The following is a 21246-nucleotide window of genomic DNA, read 5'->3' on the forward strand; positions in this document are numbered from 1 at the left end:
GTGACGGGGCAGGGGAGGTGACGTGGCATGAGCTAGAGCAGTAACCGGGCGTGAGCGGTGAAAGAACAGGAGCGGTGAAAGGAAAGGGGCAGTGAATGGGGCAGGAGCGGTGAACAGGACAGGAGGAGTGAACGGGGCAGGAGCAGTGAATGGGGCAGGAGCAGTGAACGGGGCAGGAGCAGTGAATGGGGCAGGAGCAGTGAATGGGGCAGGAGCAGTGAACGGGGCAGGAGCAGTGAACGGGGCAGGAGCAGTGAACGGGGCAGGAGCAGTGAACGAGGCAGGAGCGGTGAACGAGGCAGGAGCGGTGACGGGGCAGGAGAGGTGACGGTGCAGGGGAGGTGACGGGGCAGGGGAGGTGACGGGGCAGGGGAGGTGACGGGGCAGGAGAAGGAGAAATGACAGGACAGGAGAAGGAGAAGTGATGGGACAGGAGAAGTGACGGGACAGGAGAAGTGACGGGACAGGAGAAGGAGAAGTGACGGGACAGGAGAAGGAGAAGTGACGGGACAGGAGAAGGAGAAGTAATGGGACAGGAGAAGTGACGGGACAGGAGAAGTGACGGGACAGGAGAAGGAGAAGTGACGGGGCAGGAGAAGTGAAGGTACAGGAGAAGTGAAGGGACAGGAGAAGTGAAGGGACAGGAGAAGGAGAAGTGAAGGGACCTGGAGAAGTAGAAGTGAAGGGACCAGGAGAAGGAGAAGTGACGGGACAGTAGAAGGAGAAGTGACGGGACAGCAGAAGTGACGGGACAGGAGAAGGAGAAGTGATGGGACAGGAGAAGTGACGGGACAGGAGAAGTGACGGGACAGGAGAAGGAGAAGTGACGGGACAGGAGAAGGAGAAGTGACGTGGCAGGAGAAGTGACGGGGCAGGAGAAGTGACGGGGCAGGAGAAGTGACGGGACAGGAGAAGTGAAGGGACAGGAGAAGTGAAGGGACAGGAGAAGGAGAAGTGAAGGGGACAGGAGAAGTGACGGGGACAGGAGAAGGAGAAGTGACGGGACAGGAGAAGTGACGGGACAGGAGAAGGAGAAGTGATGGGACAGGAGAAGTGACGGGACAGGAGAAGTGACGGGACAGGAGAAGGAGAAGTGACGGGACAGGAGAAGGAGAAGTGACGGGGCAGGAGAAGTGACGGGGCAGGAGAAGTGACGGGGCAGGAGAAGTGACGGGGCAGGGGAAGTGACGGGACAGCAGAAGTGAAGGGACAGGAGAAGTGAAGGGACAGGAGAAGAAGTGAAGGGGACAGGAGAAGTGACGGGGACAGGAGAAGTGACGGGACAGAAGCAGGGCCGGACTGGCTATTGGGCATTTAGGAATGCTGCTGAGCTGGGGGGTGATTTCGATAATGGGGACCTGCGTGAGCTAAACGAAATTCGTTTTGCTTTCAGGATTTCGCAGCACACGCAGGTCTCCATGGACGAAATCCGCCTCCACTGCAGTAAAATCAGGCAGCAGCTCGGCAGCATTCCTAACTACCCGGTAGCCAGTCCGGCCCTGGACAGGAGAAGTGAAGGGACAGGAGAAGTGACGGGGGCAGGAGAAGTGACGGGGGCAGGAGAAGTGACGGGGGCAGGAGAAGTGACGGGGGAGGAGAAGTGATGGGGGCAGGACCGGTGACGGGGGCAGGAGCGGTGACGGGGGCAGAAGAAGGGAGGGGGCAGGAGAAGGGAGGGGGCAGGACTGTTCCTATTGGGTGCAGAATCTAGACTGATTTGCATATGGCTGGGTCCAAACTGGAATGGCATGGTGAGCAAAGAAACAATGGATTTAGGCCCAGATCTCTGTACTGGGGTGAATGTATGATATTGTTCTGCATTCAGTTGTTCTTTTTGCTATATTATGATTGAGCAGCTAGCTGGCGACATGAATATGATTATGAAGGAGCCTTTGTGGGTTTCCGTGAGTATAGATTCTCCTGAAGAGTTCCTTTCTCTTCTGAGCCCTGCATAACACGTGTACAGGAGGAGCCCTGTATTCATGACCTCAATGTTTGAGACAAAAAATAATCATGGATTTCTAAACATTGAGTAAAAGCATTAAGGTAACATGTTGTTCCTGGTTAGTGTTTGCTTTTTCCTGAATTAAACCTCAAACATGTTTATCCATTGTTTTAATTAAATAACGTTATAAGCTGTAACTGGTCAGTGAAATGCTAAACGTACTAAAAATTGGTATGTTTTGCTATTTCTAGCCACACCCCTGACTCCGCCCACTGATTCAATCTTCGGTTATTCCCACCCCCTGATTCTCCACCCACAGTTCCCCTACTTTTTTTCCCCCACTTCGACCACTGAGCACACATAGAAGTTGTAAAACACCATTCCTGATTGTTTATGTGCAGGAAGGGAACCCTTCCCCGTGAGACAGGCATCCTTGCACCATGGTGCAAGCATGCCTGCAACGGCGCATTGCAGCAGTTTGTGCACCAGAGCATCCCCGTGCTTCAAAACAAACGCAGCGTTGCACAGCAAAATGACCTGCTGCACCGCGCTGCAGCAGTTTATTGTAAATATGCCCCATTATTTTTAAAAATCAATTCTCAACTAAAAAATGTACTACAATGAACAGAACACAACGTTCTCTTCTGCTATTTACCACCATTTTATGCACGCAGTGCCGGTTTCAATGCGCAGTTCCCAGTCTGCCTGTCTTCTACTAAGCTTGATTGTAAAACCCCTCGGAGCTTTTCTACAATCATTTTCAAATGCTGCTTTTTTTACATGCACAATGCACACTCAATCAGGTGCCTTAAGCTGCCTGTCATTCAATAAACTGCGGGGCGATGGAAATATGTTTTGAGCAGATGGCTTTCTGGCGACTGGTGCAAGCGTTTGACTGACATTATCTGAGCATTGCATAAATATGCCAGGCTAATTCTCATCTTAGTGAGAGAAAACAAACATGATGCCACTGAGGTCTGCGTTTGTAGAAAAGTTACAGGGGTCGCAGCAGCCTCAAGGGGCCAAGTCTTTCTTGTCAGAGTCCCTGACGATCATGCTCAGTGGACAGCTGAGCTCGAAAGGCAGAATGGTCGACTCCTTAACAGGAACAGACTTCCTTCCTAAATAAAGATCTTGCTACCTGTGGGCCCCCCAGGGAGGCTCCTTGAACATAACCCAATAAGCTTCTACGCAAGACAGAAGAGGACACCCCGAGGGAAGAGCTAAACCCGAACTGACAAGGCTGCTTCAGTGTTTCATGTGAAATTATGAATGTATTACTAGACAAAGACAAATGTGCACCAAGCTGATTGGCTGAAGCGTTTGATTCATTCCTGCAGCGCTGGAGAGGAATGTCCCTCACCGCTCACCTTTGGAGGTTCACTTTTCTCGCTCTCATTTTTACCACCTTATACATTTTTTTGAGTTAGTCATTGTTAATGTAGATTTGAAGCCTGCTCTGCATGATATAGGGCATTTTATCCAGCCCCTTAGCCTTCTGTTTAAAAACCAGGGCTAGCAAACCAAATAGCCTACGTAGTTGGCAAAGCCACAGGAGCTAACTTGGATTGCCTTGCCTTTATTAAAGGCAAGGGAAAAGGATGGATGGATGATGAGGGGAAGGACGGATGGATGGATGGATGATGGGTGGGTAAAAGGATGGATGGATGGAGAGTCGGTGGGTGAAAGGATGGATGGATGATGAGTGGGTGGGTGAAAGGATGGATGGATGATGAGTGGGTGGGTGAAAGAATGGATGGATGGATGAGTGGGTGGGTGGATTGTGGGTGGGTGGGTGAAAGGATGGATCAGTGGATTGGACGGTGGGTGGGTGAAAGGATGGATGAGTGGGTGGGTGGATGGTGGGTGGATGGTTGGGTGGATGATGGGTGGGTGGGTTGGTGGATGAGTGAAATGATGGATGGATTGATGGATTGATAAGTGCAAGGGTGAATGAATGGACGTATGAGTGAAAGGGTGGATGTAAGGATGGATGAGTGAGTGAAAGGGAGGGTAGATGGACAAAAGGATGAATAGATGTGTGAAGGAGTGAAATGATAGATGGATGAGTGATAGGGTCAATGGATGGATTCATGAGTGGATGAGTAGATGGATGGATGGGTGGGTGGGTGGGTGGATGGATGGATGGAAGGAAGGGTGGCTAAGTGAAAGGGTCGATGGAGAGAGAAAGGGAAGATGGATGGATGACTAAAATAGTGGATGGGTGGAAGGATTAGTAAGTGAAAGGATGGCTGGATTGGTGAAAGGGTAAATGGCTGAATGGATGAGTGAATGGATGGATGGGATGAAGAGTGGATGGATAAGTGTACAGATGGATAGGGTGAAAGGGTGGATGGATGGATGGATAATGGAGGATGAGTGAAAGGATGGATGAGGGGATGGATGAAGGGATGGATCAGTGAAATGATAGATGGAAGGATACATGATGGATAGGTTTGCAAACAGTTGAATATGTTTGGAAATGGCTGGGCTTACTTATATACTATTGCGCGACCTCTGATGTATCTGTAAAACGTACCTATTGTCCTGAAGTTTTGTCCTGAATTTTGACCTCCTGTCCTGAATTTGTGTCCTGAATTTTGACCCTTTGTCCTGAATTTTTACACTCACCGTCCTGAATTTGCACCAATGCCAGTTGGTCACCCTATTGCCTTATCCGTCATGCTGCCCAGCAGTGTGGAGGGAAACGCTCCTCCGCTCCCCCAGAAGAAACTCCACAGCAATTACCTCAATCCTCCATCCAATGAAGTTTGATTCTGGGGTGCATGGATTCATGCCCCTTGCTGAGGGACTACTTCCGAGCTCAGTGTTGTCCCTTATCCATCGTGGGCCACTTGTGTAACACTGGTCATGGGAACTCTGGCAGGGTGGGTGCAGATGTAACTGGGGACAGTGGACTCAAGCTTCCCTCCAATGACTTTTGACTTGGGGGCGCTGAGTTACAAGAGAGCTGGGAATCTGGAATGAACAGTGTAATCAGTCAAGGCCCTGGCATCATGGGTGACCCAGCAAAAAACTGTTCTCAGCCATGACTACCCACTGGCATATTAAAGATTCGATCACTCAGCACCCTTCGAATGGGACATAGTGAACTCCGTCTTATCTCCCACAATCCTCCACCTCTTACTGGAGGGTTTATAGATTTCTCTGGGGAGATATGGAATTAGGACGAGAGACAACTACTGGTAGTAGGCGTTTTTCAGGAAGTGGAGCTCCTCACATTATGGATATGATCCTACTGGGTGAGAGAGACAGCTACTGGAAGAAGGGGCTTTTCAGAGACTGGAATTCACATTTGGTTATTTCTTCCCATTCCTGTCAGCATTCTACCTGTATAACACATATAAAATATACACTTGCAATTATGTTTCTGCAGTGAATTTTAATTTCCTGGTAAACTTCTTACACATTGTTTAAAAGTTATATTAACCCGGTGACACCTGACCTCCGTGTACAGTCAATGACTCTTTAAATACACACTTATTTACCTCCTAGTTAATCAAGGAGGCAAAAAACATGTTCTGATTATTTTAGGCTTTTCCTATATTGGCTCCTTTTGGAAGAACTACTATAATTTCACTCACTGTTTTTGGTATTAAATACATAGGGTCTAAAGCCTCCAACCGCTGGTTGGAAGCTTTTGGACCGACATGGTAGGTTTATACGCTTTACGATGACGTTGGTTGGAGTTTAAACCGGCAGGGGTATCCAACTCGGTTCCGAAGGGCTCAAGGAGCCCGTCGGTCAGTCAGAACTGCGCCTAATCCCTTAAGGACGGCTTTCCACTGTCTGGATTATGATGTTGGGTTTTGACAGCCAATCCATGTTGGCCTTTCCGACCTGGATTGGCTGTTAGAAATCAACTATGGGGGCCCCTAGCAGGGCCTCCTTTACCCCAGGCCCTCTGCATTTGGGTCTGATCCCTGCAGTGTGTGGCAGGCATCGTGAGGTGCCAGCCACACAGTGCAGGGATGTGTACAAACTTCAGTTTTTCAATGAGAGCTTCTAAAGGGGTTGTCGGAACCGCTGACCTAATGAACAATGACAAAAGGGCAGACGGAGCAGGATCTCGTTCCTGCGGGCTCCTGAGGTTAGGGATCGCCATCTGCTTAAATCCCTGTAAAACCCACCCCGTCGAGCCTTACTAACGAAACAACCAGCATCAGGAATATTATATATTGTGACTTACCCCTATCCTGGATTTTCCAGACTCCCAACGCGGAGGATTCAAGTTGCGGCCCCTGTGTCTGATCGGTAGTGGTCTCAGCCTTCCCCTGCGGGCTGCCTCGGCGGGCTGCCTCAGCGTGAAATCCTAGGGCAGCTTTCTTTCTTCGGCACTCAAGACTCAACTCTGGACCAGACATCCCCATTAACGGCAAAACCGGTTAGACGCAGAGCCTCCAACTGCTGCCTCCGTGGGGACTTCCGAGGCTGCTAGATTTCTTCGGCGTTCGGTATTCGACTCAAAGACCCAATGTCCCCAATGACAATGGAGCCAGGGAAACGTGGCAGTGCCTCCATAGCCTGGTGCCCTCTGCCAATGGACCAGTGACTGGGCTGGGTCTGCCCCTATCGCTGTGCTGAGCTTGCCCGACCTGCCAGGGGTCATGTCACAAATCGGATGCACTTGGCCTCTTATTGCTTGCCACGAGAGCCCCCTCCTCCAATGCAGAGGCCCATCACCTGTTTAGCCTGGTTTGCAGCCTGCCACGGTGGCGGGTCTCAGAAAGAGGTTTGGGTCCTGGACACTCCTGCCGCCTTGCCCACCCCCTGCCACGGTCCAGCTGGGACACCGCAAACTGGTGGACTGCTGGGCTCTGCCTTGCAACGGCGGCGCCCTCTTCGTGTTCCCGGAGCCTCTCGAGGTCCTTCTCATTTGGAGGATTCCTGGATTGCTGCCTCCAATTACGCTTTGCCCCATGGAGTGATCCGAGCCCGGAGATGCCCTCATCGCCCGGCGCACTCTGTGGCCTTCTGTACTGTACGGCTTGGCCCCACTCCCACCTTGCACCATCATGCACCCCCTCAACCACACCCTCACCTCCCAGACTCAAACCTCATCAGATAAGGCCCCCAACTCATGGACCATTAAAAATATTTAAACATAAACTACTAATTTGACATCGTGAAACAATAATTGTTGACAACTACCTCAGCCTTTCCTCCCCTATAAAAAACAATTACACCTTCAACTCCAAACGCCCCTCCAAATGGAAAAGCATCTTCCTTCAACACCTCCCAGTATCTCGAAGAAATTGACATCTCCATGTTTAAAACAAGTAATATCCTCATACAATACTCTGAACACCACCTCTCCATCTTTGAACACAATTTCCAGAGTCTGTCCATCCTTCTATACAAACCTTCATCTAACCCCCCTTCTACTCAACTTCTAGATGCCTTTTGGCTCTCTCCATCTCCCTCGGCTCTTATACCCCCTCCGCTAGATGTCTCTACTGACAATGCTGTCCCTCAATTCTTGACATCTAACCACTCTGTCCCTCCTGAGACCTTCCCCCGGCTTCCAAATAACACCATCTGGCTCTCAAATGACCTCCTCCTTCCAACCCCTTATGTTACCCCACACCACACTCCTACCACCTTACCCCCTTGAGCCCCCACATTTCCCCCACTCAGCCCGACCCCTTCCTCACTCTCTCAGAACTGCAGTCCCTCCCTTACACCAGCTGTCGCCCATACCCACCCCTCTCACGGCCTCTTATCATCTCATACCACATCTCCTGGCTCTAGGAATGCCCCGTCCTTCTCATCGGCCCTCCATGTTCTTCAACCCATGCATTCCTCTTATCCCCTCCCCAAACTGTCTCTTCCCCTCACTCCAGATTCTCTCCCCTGACCAACAATAAACCCATTCTTCCCCCCACCTCTTCCCCAACCACGCTCGCCCCTATTCCTTTAACCCAGATTCTGTCCAACATTGAACGCAATCTCTTAACCTTGTCGACTCACACAGCTGAGAGACAATTTAAACTCCCTCTACTCCAAGTCCCTCTTTAATCGCTCTAACTCTGTCCTCCCTGACCCACAATGATTCTCTAATCCCAAACCGTGGTACACTACACCCCTTGGCTGCCGTACCCATAGGCCCCTCCGTCCATCAAGTTCCCGCCACTCTGCTAAAGCTACGGCTGGTATAACTGCCTTAATCTGTTTTTAAAATCGCCGTTTTCTGTGTGAATGAATACTATTCTGCACAGTTCATTGTTTTTAAATTGAAATTTATGTTTGTAGGCACAATCTAGGAAAACTCACTTTTGGGGGACTTACTGCCTTTCAGACACCGCCTCTCTCCCCGGTCCACCGCAGCTTGTGCTGTTTGTTGTGGAGGGAGCCTGGTAGCGCGGCAACGGAGTGAAACACACTCACTTCCGGGGGCCATTTTGGAGGAGGTGGCGGTCTAGTGGTTACACTAGGACCCTCATCAACCTCCTATTTTAAGCTCACATGATGCCTCCGCGCAGCGGACGCGAGCAGCGGGCGCACCGACGGCGCGCCAATGGTGCGCCTAAGGTAAGCTCGTCTGTGTCCGTCCGTGCCGCGGCCGGGCAAAGGGCCGTACATGCTGCACATTTACCCCCGAATCAAGTCCTGACCAGGGATTATATACTTTCCTTGAATAAAGGATCAACTCTGTGCCATGAGGCCCTGAAGCCTGATAAATGGGAAGGCTCAGTTAGCTGTAGGCATTGCAAGGCAACTCTCGCCTCTGAGCCTGCCCTAAATGGGAAGACGGGCCTAATGTTATCCGAGGGGGGCTCATGAATCTAAGGTCTATGTGTAAGAATGCACTACACATTTTTGACCTCATTACTGAGGCCGACCTGGACTGGTTTTTGCTCACAGAGACCTGGCTAAAAGCCTGGTGTAACCCAGATATAGCAATAGCTCTCCCGAGAGGCTACTTAATTCAAAGATTAGATAGGCAGGAGCAATGCGGGGGAGGGCTGGCAATTATTTACTGGGACACCATGAAGTGCACCACTCAGGTAATACCAGACATCAAAGAGGCAGAATGCATAGCCTTTTGTCTGCATATTCATGACTCTTTTACCTTTTCAGGAGCCCTGATATATCGCCCACCTGGGCATACCAAAGAGTTCTTGGAGAACATCGGGGAAGCAATTAGTGATTTTACCCTCAGATTTTCCAACTTTATCCTGTTAGGGGATCTTAACCTCCATTTAGACTCCCCGAGTGACCCAGAGGTGGCTCGCTTTATGGATATAATCAATGTTCTTGGATTAACTTTGTTGACTCAGGACTCTATACATATAGCGGGCCATATGCTTGATTGCATCTGCTCCAATCTAGACACTCTTAAGGTCAAATCCCCTTGTTTTCAAACATGGTCAGACCATAAATTCATCCCATTTGACTTTGCAGTCAAAGGTGATGTTCCAAGGAAAGGTGTTGGCAAAGCAGTCGGCCGGGTCAAACCAGGATGGAAAAAGATACTTGCCAATCCAGACCTTTTAAGGAGTGTAAAACAGAGTAAACCCGTCTTGACTGGCCACACCTCAACAGATAACAACCGCATCTGTGATTGAATCACCATACTTAGTGGGCAAATGGACCCTATAGGCCCAGTGAACTCACATGGAATCAAAAAATCTGCTCCATGGTCCTCACTAGTCTTAAAAGAGGAATTAGGCGAAGTTAGAACGCTGCAACGGAGGTGGTGCCGAAATTATGAGATCAACAATCAAAACTTCTATAAAACAGCTCGGAGGTGGTATCATGCCCCGATTAAACTGGCCAAAAAACATTATTACTCGGAGGCTATATCCTCCGCCAATAATAGGCAGAAGGAGATCTTTAGGATTGTAAACAGTTTCAGCAATCTTAGATCGCTTTTGCAGGAAATTCCACCCTCCCTGACCCTCTGTCATTCCATCGCTAATTATTTTGAGCATAAAATCTTAGACATTACCAAAGACTCTCCCCAACCGGTGCCCCATGGATGAGTTGACTGGGGAGAACTCCGAGACTGTCTGTTTTAAAATGTTTTGTCCCATCAGCTTAGAAGAGTCCCGCCTGGCCATTTTATCAAGCAGGTCTGGATCTCCTTTTGATCCCTGCTCCCGATGTTTCTACGAGCCTTAGTGGACGAGGTAAATCCCATCATCAATGCGATTATCAATTTGTCACTGTCCACGTAATCCCTAGGGAGTGGAAACTGGCAGCCATAAAGCCTTTACAGAAAAAACCATTAGCTGACCCGACAACCATCCCGAACCTACGTCCCATCTCATTACTTCCAGTATTGTCTAAATTGACGGAAGCATTTGTAAATAAACAGCTCACTAAGTTCTTAGAGGACAATGATATTCTGCATACCAACCAGACAGGCTTTAGGGCCAAGCACTCGACAGAATCTGCCCTCCCGTTTACGGCTGAGACCCTACGGGTTGCCATCGACCAGGGGAAGAAAGCCGTCCTGATTTTACTAGATCTATCAGCAGCTTTTGATTCGGTCTCGTACCCTATATTAATCGACCGCCTAGTAAAATCTGGTTTAGGGGGAGCAGTGCTGGCGTGGCTGAAGAATTTTCTCAGTCAAAGGCGCCAAGTCACCGTACTGGGAGAGTTTCGCTCTGAGGAGAAGGTTATCACAACAGGGGTGCCGCAGGGCTCTAGTATGAGCCCTGTACTTTTCAACTTATATATGGTCCCCCTGATCGAACTAATCTCATCTTTTCAGATCAGCACAATATCATATGCTGATGATACTCAGCTCATCCTAGTATTGGATAGAGAGTCACCTGGAGCGGAGGAAAATCCTAAAAAATGTCTGGCCGCCACATTCGATTGGATGAGGAGTAACCATCTCAAATGCAATTCGGGTAAAACCGAAATCTTGCCTTTTGGTCATCAAAATCTGTTCTCTCCAAAGCAGTGGTGGCTGGAAGATACTGAAGCTCCCCCAAACACCATCTCCACCGCCCGTAACCTGGGCATTAAGTTTGATGAGTCCCTGTCATTTAAACAACAGGCGGTGACTGTGGCTGGTACCTGTTTTAATATTATCAGAGGCCTCAGAAAATTCTTCGACCTTCTCCCCCTGACAGCAAGGCAAACGGTGGCGGTTGCACTTATAACATCAAGACTTGATTACTGCAACAGCTTGTTATGCGGGAGCAAATAAATCTGTACTCCATAGGTTGCAGATGGTCCAACATGCAGCCGCCCGCCTTGTCCTTGGTTGTCCGAGGAAGTCATCTGCCTCGCCGCACTCAATGCCCTCCATTGGCTGCCAATACATAAGCGTATTTTATTTAAAATACTGGTCATCACTTTTAGGGCCTTCCATCTACAAGGACCCAAGTACCTGTCAACCGGCTTTAGATGCTACTCATCCAGTTCGGAGCCTCAGGTCATCAAATCAGAACTTATTGCGGATCCCAAGTTTCAGGCTTGCCACCAAGGGGGGGAAATCCCTCGCTGTATTGGGATCTAGGGCATGGAATAAGCTCCCACTGCAGCTTTGTCAAATCCCCTCAAAGAGCCAGTTTAGGAAAGCCTTGAAAACCTGGATTTTCAGACTTACTGATACCGCCAGTAAAGCCTTGGTGTAAATGTGCAGGATCTCCCAAAACCCAACAGTCAGCCGGCCTCCCTCCAACTGGCAACGGTACCAGCGCCAAGATGCTCCCTGGAGTGATAGCCGCGCTATAAAAATGTGCCTTTACATTACATTACATCTTGACTCTTCTGACCTCCATGACCTCTGCAACTCCTACCTTCCTAATTCCTCGATTAACGTTACTCTCCCTTCACTTCAACATTCCCGTTATTGTGGGGACCTGCAGATTTCCCCTTCCCACTCCCTAGACCCTCACCCCAACCAATCACCATCCATTCACTCTCCCCTCCCATAGACTTTCCTAAATCCTTCACCTACAATCTCCATAGCTCCAACATTCCAGTTATTGTGGGGGCCAACAGATCCCCCTCCTCTCCTTTCTCCCCCAGACCCCCACACCAATGTACCACCATCCATTCACGCTCTCCCCCCAAAGACTTCCTTAAACCCCTCGCCTGCATGCTTGTTAACTGCCGTTCGGCTGTTCGACATGCAATCGAAATATCAGAAACTATCCTTAGCGAAGCTTTCGACATCGCCTTCGTCATGGAAACCTGGCTCAATAACTACTTTACTTCTAGCCTTGAATTACTATCCCCCTGGGATATTCTATCATCAGAAAAGACAGAACTGAGATAATTAAGGGGTGGATTAGCGATTATCTTTAAAAATGAACTTCATCTTGCCCTTTTCAAGAACCCAGACTACAACACCTTTGAATACCTCGAAGCCGAACTTAAGCCTCAAGGTTCTCTCCCAATTCATTTGCATAATATCTACCATTCTCCTGGTGGCCCACTTTCCTTCGTTGAGGAACTATCCGAGCGTCTTACCCAAACCTCTCTCTCTAACTCAAAAAATCTCTTCCTTGGAGATTTTAATCTTCACTGGAATGTGACTGATGACCCCTCAGTCAACCTCCTCACCAATCTTCGTGAGATGAATGAACTCAAACAACTCTGCCACTCTCCCACCCACTCCAAAGGGGCCACTCTTGATGCCATCATTGCCAACAATGACTTGGCTTCCATCTCCAACATCATCCCCATTGACTGGTCTGACCATCACCTCAGTCTTTTCTCTATCACAACCTTGGCTCCACTCCCACACACTAATAAACTTCTAAATGGACCAGAAATCTTAATCGCATCTCCCAGGGTGAGCTTTAGTCTAAACTCCAGGCACAACTTCTTCTCACCCAGCTGTCCCTAAATGCTAACAAACTCGCCGAATATTTTAACAAAACGGTCATCGATGTCTTTGACCAAATTGCCCCGTCCAAACTAAAAACCCTGAGAAACATTCCATCTAAATAATGGTTCAATTCCAACCTCAATGACGAAAGAAGTGCATTTAGACTTACAGAAAGAACATGGAGACAACACCCTTCCCCTGCCCATCTTGCTCTCCTCAGATCTGCTAGAACCACGTACAAGAAACACATCTTCCCAGAAAAGGCCTCCTTCTTCCGTACACAACTCGACCACGTAAAAAACTGACCCAGAGAGCTGTTCAACATAGTTAAGAATCAAACTTCCACTACCCCTCCAACCCTGACGGCCACAATTGACAGATGCAAAGAAATTGCGAACTTCTTCTCCGCGAAAAAATAGCCATAATAGACCAATCCTTCCTAGCGTCTCAGATGCCTCCTTATCTCCTATTTATCGCTGACTCTACCTCTCAACCTCCCCTGACTCCTTATCCTCCTTCCTGCCATTTCACCTCCTGATACCAGCCTTTCTAACTCACAGCCTAAAAACAAAGCCTTCTGGCACAATTTCTACCCGTAATGGAGCTTGAAGTCTCTAACATCATCTCCAAACTTAAACCGTCCTCACACACCAAAGACCCTCTCCCTGCTAACCTTGCCCTGGAGCTTAAGCACATCATTGCTCCTTATTGGATCTCCATCATTAACTCCTCTATTTCCTCGGGTTGTGTCCCCCCTCCCTCCAACTCGGACAAATCACTCCCATTCTTAAAAAATCCCAATGCTAACCATAATGACCATAATAAGGTCTGCCCCATCTCTAACCTCCCCCTCCTTTCCAAAGCACTTGAAAAATGTGCCCTTTTTCCAACTTGACAAACACATTGACACCTTTAACCTACTCAACTCCTTACAATTCGTCTCCCGAAAAGGCTGCAGTACAGAAACTGCCATGCTAAATATTGTAGACAACATCCATCACTCTAGATAATGGCGAGACCTGCCTACTCATTCTCCTCGACCTCTCTGCTGCATTTGATACTGTTAACCACCCTGCCTTGCTTAAGGTGCTCAATGTTTGATTTGGCCTTAATGGCCCGATACTTAAATGGTTTTCCTTTTTCCAACACAGAACACAACAAATCAAAATCCACAACTGCCTCTCTAGCCCCACGCCCATCTCCCTTGGCGTCCCCCAGCGCTCCATTCTCTTCCCCTCTATCTTTAACCTCTTTATGGAACCCCTTACCCTCATGCTAAAACAAGCTGGAATCAACTACCACCTCTACGCTGACAACACCGAACTGTACTGTAAGATCAGATGCCACTCCAATGTTCTACACCTTAAAAACACGCTGTCTAAAATCCTATCCTGGTTCCACTCCAACCATCTCGAACTCAACCCTAAAAAATACGGAAATCATTCTCTTCTATCCAAAAAACAACCCTCTTCCTATCCAAACATGGATTACTGACCTTAATGCCCTCAACTGTACGTAAAATCACTTGGCATCACCATTGACAATAGCCTAACCCTCCAGGCCCACATAAAAACTAGGCCAAAGGAGAGCTCTACACTCTACACCATCTCAAGAAGCTCAAACCCTTCATCCCAGCTGACGACTTTAAATCAGTCGTCCAATCACTTGTCCTGTCGAAAATTGACTATGGTAATGCTATCCTCTCCGGAACCCCAAAAGTTCACCATACCCCAATCAAATCTGTGCTAAACCTGGTGGCCAGGTTAATCACTGACTGCAAACTCTTTGACCACATCTCCCCAGCCCTTAAGACCCTTAAATGGCTGCCCATCAAAGGCAGATCCACCTACAAGATGGCATGCATAACTCACACAGCCCTTCACAAAAAGGCCCGCTACATCTCACTGATAAACTCAACAAAGCTGCGCCCGACCGTTGAGAAGCACCTTCTTGTCCCTCCCCTGACAAAAACGAAATCCACACAATCTCGCTCTTTCTCCGGATATGCCCCCAGCATCTGGAACAATCTGGAACACCCTCCCTAAAGACCTGTGATGTAACCCCTCATACATCAGATTTAAAACAGACCTCAAACTGCACTTGTTCAAGAAATATTGGGGTCCATAATCCTTTCCTTCCCATACTTTCCCCCCTTTTCCCTTCCATTCCCCTCCCTGCCTTGCCCTTTTCTTACCCTCTTCCTTCCATTATCCCCTCCTCTTAATTACTACCCCCTCTTTCATGCCTCACCTCCCTTCACCCTCCTATCACCTAGTGACCCTCCATCTCAGTCTACTATAAATAATTAGACTACATGTATCCATTTTATTTATGTTTCTTTCTCTTTTGGTTTGACATTGGCTAATTTGTATCATGCTACCTGTTCTTTATAATCTGACCTATGTGACCTCTACGTTATTGTCTGTACTATCTTCACTCATGTAGAGCGCTCTGATATCGCCGGGTCCAGCCAGCGCTATATAAAACCTTTAAAATAAAAAATAAAATAAATAAATAATAAATTAATGTCAGGGGCTTCCTTCCCCAAAACGGTGTTGGTTGGAGGCAGCTCAGACTGACATGGTAATTAGGCCCAACATGTGAATACACAACCAAAATCCAGACAATGAAAATTACTGGTTCCAGTCTGTTGTTCATATCACAGGAAATTCCAATGTAAACAACAGAAACATGAACTCAAATAGCCTGAATCACAAAAGTAATTTACCAACACTTTTTTTTAGAAATTTACACTTGTGAGTAAGTTTATTACTTTTTGCTTATTCACAGAATCCAAGTGTAAGTTAGTACAAAAAAAAAGTAGCAAGTCCAGCACTACACATGGCCAACCACTGGTATTCCAACAACCTCCCATCTATAGGAATAATGTAGGTACGGAATTAAAATAAAATCCCATATAAAATGAAATTAAATGAAAATAATTAAGATAGTTAATTCTATCACTAAATATAATTTAATGTTAAAAATATAAAAATAGTACACATTTAATATTGATTAAAATATATTATAACATATATTGAAATCCTGGTTTGAATAAAAAAATATTTAACAGTAATTGTTGTTAAAGTTATTTTGAAGTAATCCTATGCATCAATTTTAATAATTTATTGCATATCAAAAAAAGTTCTTGAACTGGGAATTTATTTTTTAATTTAAACTTCAGAAAAAGAATTTAAATTTGAAATAATATATTAGAATTTTCAAAGTTTTATGGAACAAATCTGTTTATTGAGTTATTGGCTAGCTGACTCAACATTTGCACACAGCCAATCGCCTACAACCACAGGGGCCGGAGGCTAAAACTATGCATTTAGTGTGTACATAGCTCCACTGTATTAATATCGGCACCCCGGAGGCTGGCAGCGCTCATAATCAACGCTAGTAAGTAGGAACAGCATTCAGTTTCTAAGGACAATACCTGTTCAGAAATGAGAACCCACCTTGAAAAGGGAACAAACAAAAAAACAAACCCCACCCACCCAGCGATCCCCTAAAGAGAAGGGAGAAACAAAGGGGGACCCGTACCAAGGTGTATAAAGCTGCATAGTGACCCAAACAACCCAACACTCCGGCCCCACCCCCTCCCGCCCGCCCAGCAGGGGCCCTTCTTATACCACAGTTGAAGGTATTAAACGTAGTACTTGTAGGAGTTTGGGGCAAGTGACTTTGCGAAGATCCTTCACTAACAATGTTATGAAAGGAGCCCAAAGTTCGGCATAAAAATATAAAAACAGTACACATTTAATATTGATTAAAATATATTATAACATATATTGGAATCCTGGTTTGAATAAAAAAATATTTAACAGTAATTGCTATTAAAGTTATTTTGAAGTAATCCTATGCATCAATTTTGATAATTTATTGCGTATCAAAAGAAGTTCTTGAACTGGGAATTTATTTATTAATTTAAACTTCAGAAAAAGAATTTAAATTTGAAATAATATATTAGAATTTTCAAAGTTTTATGGAACAAATCCGTTTATTGAGTTATTGGATAGGTGACTCGACATTTGCACTCAGCCAATCGCCTACAGCCACAGGGGCCGGAGGCTAAAACTATGCATTTAGTGTGTACATAACTCCACTGTATTAATGCCGGCATCCCGGAGGCTGGCAGCGTGCAGAATCAACGCTAGTAAGTAGGAATAGCATTCAGTTTCAAAGGACAATACCTGTCCAGAAATGAGAACCCACCTGGAAAAGGGAACACAAAACAAAAAAACAAACACCACCCACCCAACGATCCCCTAAAGAGAAGGGAGAAACAAAGGGGGACCTGTACCAAGGTGTTTAAAGCCTCATAGTGACCCAAACAGCCCAACACTCCGGCCTCACCCCCTCCCGCCCGCCCAGCAGGCGCCCTACTTATTCCACAGTTGAAGGTATTAAACGTAGTACTTGTAGGAGTTTGGGGCAAGTAACCTTGCGAAGATCCTTCAATAAAAATGTTATGAAAGTAGCCCAAAGTTCGGCTTATTTCTCGCCCTTCTGGTTTTGGATCAGCAAAAGTCGTTCCATGGCCAGGGTCATCCAGAGCCTGTGGAGCCAGGCCGAGGGGTCCGGAACCGTGGCTGTACCCCAAAGCCCCAATATCACCTGCCACGCTGCGAGTAGAGCTAACGCCATCTGCCTGCCTCGTATTGACCTCAGTGGGAAAGTGAGGGGGTTCGATAGCCCCAGCAGCTTGTAAGCTGGGAAGCGAGGGATCTCGATGTCAAACGCCTCATCAATGTCATTAAGTACCCACTCCCAGAATCGCTCTAGCCTCAGGCAGTACCACAAAAGATGCGCAAGGGAGCCTGACATGCTGCAGCCTCGCCAACATTCTTCAGTGTGGTCCTTGTTCCAGTGATGTACCCTAGCAGGTGTAAGATACCAATGAGATGCGCCCTTGTACACAGATTCTGTCCCTGCCGTGTTGTACGCTGTGTGATGCGCTCTGTAGTGAATGTTGTCCCATTCCTTATCAGTGAGGGCCCATCTGAGTTCCACCGCCAACCTGAGTTGGCCACAAGAGCGATTTCCTATCGGGGGCTGAGTAAGAAGAACATATATTTCCGCTATGAGATGTTTGTCGTCTTTTTTATTCGCTATCCATTTCTCAAAAGGGGTAAGCCTACGAGAGACATGCAGTAGGTATGCCTTAGAGTTAGCCCAGTGTCAGAGTTGTGAATAATACATCTCATCAGTGCGAGGAAGTTCAAGGTCGTGGTGAACCCAATCAAACGGGATAATGCCTTCGAGGTCAAATAAATAGCTCAAGCTCTTGCAGCCAGCTTCCCTCCATCTCTGGGCAATCGCAGTTTTACTTCCCGAGGGAATATCTGGGTTGTCCACCATCGGAATCATAGGGGAGGGGAAGGTAGTGAGGCCCTTTGAGAGTGCCACTCTATCCCAGACTCTCATGGTAGCTGCCGTAACTGGGGAGGAGTAAAGGCCCCAAGAGCATGATTGGCGAGGAAGCCAGATTTCACGCCAGACATTTGCGCCAGCTACCACCTGGTCCATAAAGGTCCCAGTGCTTCTCTGAAATTGGGTGGTTCCATTCCAGCACATAACAAAGGTGCGCTGCCTGTAGATATCTTTGAACTAGTGGCAGATTCACCCCTCCATCATCCTTGGGACGTGACAATTGTGCTACAGAAAGTCGTACCTTCTTATTGCCCCAAATGAATTTATTCAGAGAAAGCTGCAACGCTCGGAAAACTTTAGATGGCAGAGTTAACGGGTGAGTCTGGAAAAGGTATAGTATGCGTGGCAGAATCGTCATCTTTACCATGGCGATGAGCCCAAACCATGACAAATGTGTTTGGTCCACTCATCCAGTGCCTTCTGTGTCTGAGCCACCAGGGAAGTGTAGTTCAGCTCCAGCATGTGTGAGAGTGAGGTGATCAAAAGGATGCCCAAATAGGGCACTGGGTCGTTGGACCAGTGTAGGGAAAGAGACTGTTTGAGGGCCTCAACCTGTAATAGTGGTAAGGACAAGTTGAGGACCTGGGACTTGCAAAGGTTAACCTTGAAGCCAGACAACCGACCAAATGACTCGAGTTCTCTGACCAGCATGGGAAAAGAAGTTAAAGGCTGCGCAAGGGACAGGATAACATCATCTGCGTAGAGGCTTATTTTGTGAACGTCACCTCCGAACTTTAGTCCCTGGAAGTCGGGGTGGTCCCGGATTTTCTGCACAAGGGGTTCCATGTAAAGTGCGAATAAGAGGGGCGAGAGGGGGCACCCTTGTCTTGTGCCCCGAGAGATCTTAAAGGGGTACGAGGAGACCCCATTAACTCTGACAAATGCCAGAGGGGCATGATAGATTCACTGTACCCATTTGATGAAGCGGGGGCCAAATCCGAAGCTTTGAAGGACATCGAAGAGGTACTCCCAACATACTCTATCAAACGCCTTCTTGGCGTCGACAGAGAACAGCACAGCCCCCACCCGGGAGCGATGAACACTGTCGAGAAGGTGGAGAAGGCGCTTGATATTGTTTCCCCCCTGACGCGTGGGAATGAATCCCGCCTGGTCTGGATTGATGATGCCCGCCATTAAGGGATTCAGCCCGATGCCAGTATGCTCAGTTTTGCATCGATGTTAAGCAGTGAAAAGGGGCAGTATGAACTACAGAGTCTTGGGTCTTCATTAGGCTTAAGGATGACCGAAATCGCTGCCTCCGACATAAATTCCGTAAGCACCCCACTGTCTTGGAAAGAGTTGAACAAGCGGGGATAGGAAGGGGGCCAATTCATGACAGAACGTTTTGTAAAACAGGGCAGGGTAGCCGTCAGGGCCTGGCGACTTATCCAGCTTCAGCCGAGAGATGGCTCAGATAACCTCGTCCAATCGGCTGGGGTTCTCCAGAGGATCCAGCTTGGCTTTAGGGAGACGAGTGAAGATGCTAGTTTCCAGGTAGTCCCGAGCTTCAGGGGTACCATGAGCGTCTAAACTGTTTAGAGAACGGTAGACGCATCGGAACTCTTCAACAAACTGGGAGTCCAGGTGGATCACCTCGCCTGTAGACCGCTTAAGGAAGGGGATGTTTCCTGCTACTGCCCTGGCCCGCAATTTCTGCGCTAACATCTTCCCACATCTGTCACCACCCAAGTTGAACTTATGACGAAGGTGGAGCAAGGCATATTCCACCATATCAAGGTCTAGGCATTTTAGGAGCACCCGCTTCTTCTGCAGCGACCGCCAAACCCGCAGGGCTCCCGTGTGTTTCTATTTCGCTTCTAGCTCTGCCACTTCGTTTTCAAGACCTGAGCGGGCTTCCCTACATCTCAGGGCATTTGCAGAAGAAATAGCCATTAATTGCCAAGGTATCACCGCCTTGAGGGTTTCCCAAACAGTAGCCAGGGATGTCGCACCTGTGACATTATGTTGGAGGTAGTCCAATATCTTGGTACGTACACCCTTTACAATGTCAGGGGAGTGTAAGAGGCCTACGCACTGTCCCAACCTAGCAGGAGCGTGCCCAACTCCGTCAGGGCGCATGGAGAGAGATATGTGCGTGGTCAGAGAGGTTGCGTGGGGCTATCGAGGCGTCATGAACTCTAGGAAGAAGCTCTCTAGAGACCAGGAACATGTCAAGGCGTGCATATGATTTGTGCGCCCCAGAGTAGTGTGTATAGTCGCGGATGCCCGCATGTTGAAGGCGCCAAACATCATGGAGGCAATTGTATGACAAAATATCGAAAGACAGAAAATCGACCTACAAAAATATCAACACAGAAATATCGACATCAAAAATATCGAAGTCCTATCTACATAAAGGTAAGTACAAAAATATTGAAAAAAAATTATCATAAAAAATATCGATGTTAAAAATATGTTTTTTTAAAATGTTTTAATAATAATGTAAAATAAGTAAAAAATAATACAATTTACAAAATTATAGATATAAACATTAAAACGTTTAAAAAATAATAACTAATACATATAATTTAAAATTAATTAAACATCTACATATAAATTGATATATATACTGCAACAGTAAGGAAAGCGTTGGAAAGCGTAGGGGTAAAAATTACTATTCTCTCTCCAGTGAGTGCAACAGTAGGAAAAGCGTTGGATAGCGTAGGAGTAGAAATTACTATTCCAACTCCAGAGAGTGCAACAGTAGGGAAAGCGTTGGATAGCGTAGGGGTTAAAATTACTATTCCAACTCCAGAGAGTGCAACAGTAGGGAAAGCGCTGGATAGCGTAGGAGTAGAAATTACTATTCCAACTCCAGAGAGTGCAACAGTAGGGAAAGCCCTGGATAGCGTAGGGGTAAAAATTACTATTCCCACTCCAGAGAGTGCAACAGTAGGGAAAGCGCTGGATAGCGTAAGGGTTAAATTAACATACTTATCAATTACATATTTTTTAATTAAAAAAATAAAATATTAATAATTAATAAAAAAAATATATCAATAAATACCAATAAATTAAAATTAATATTTACTTAAATAACATTAAA

This window comes from Lissotriton helveticus, chromosome 5_1, assembly GCF_964261635.1.
Source record: "Lissotriton helveticus chromosome 5_1, aLisHel1.1, whole genome shotgun sequence".
NCBI lineage: Eukaryota > Metazoa > Chordata > Amphibia > Caudata > Salamandridae > Lissotriton > Lissotriton helveticus.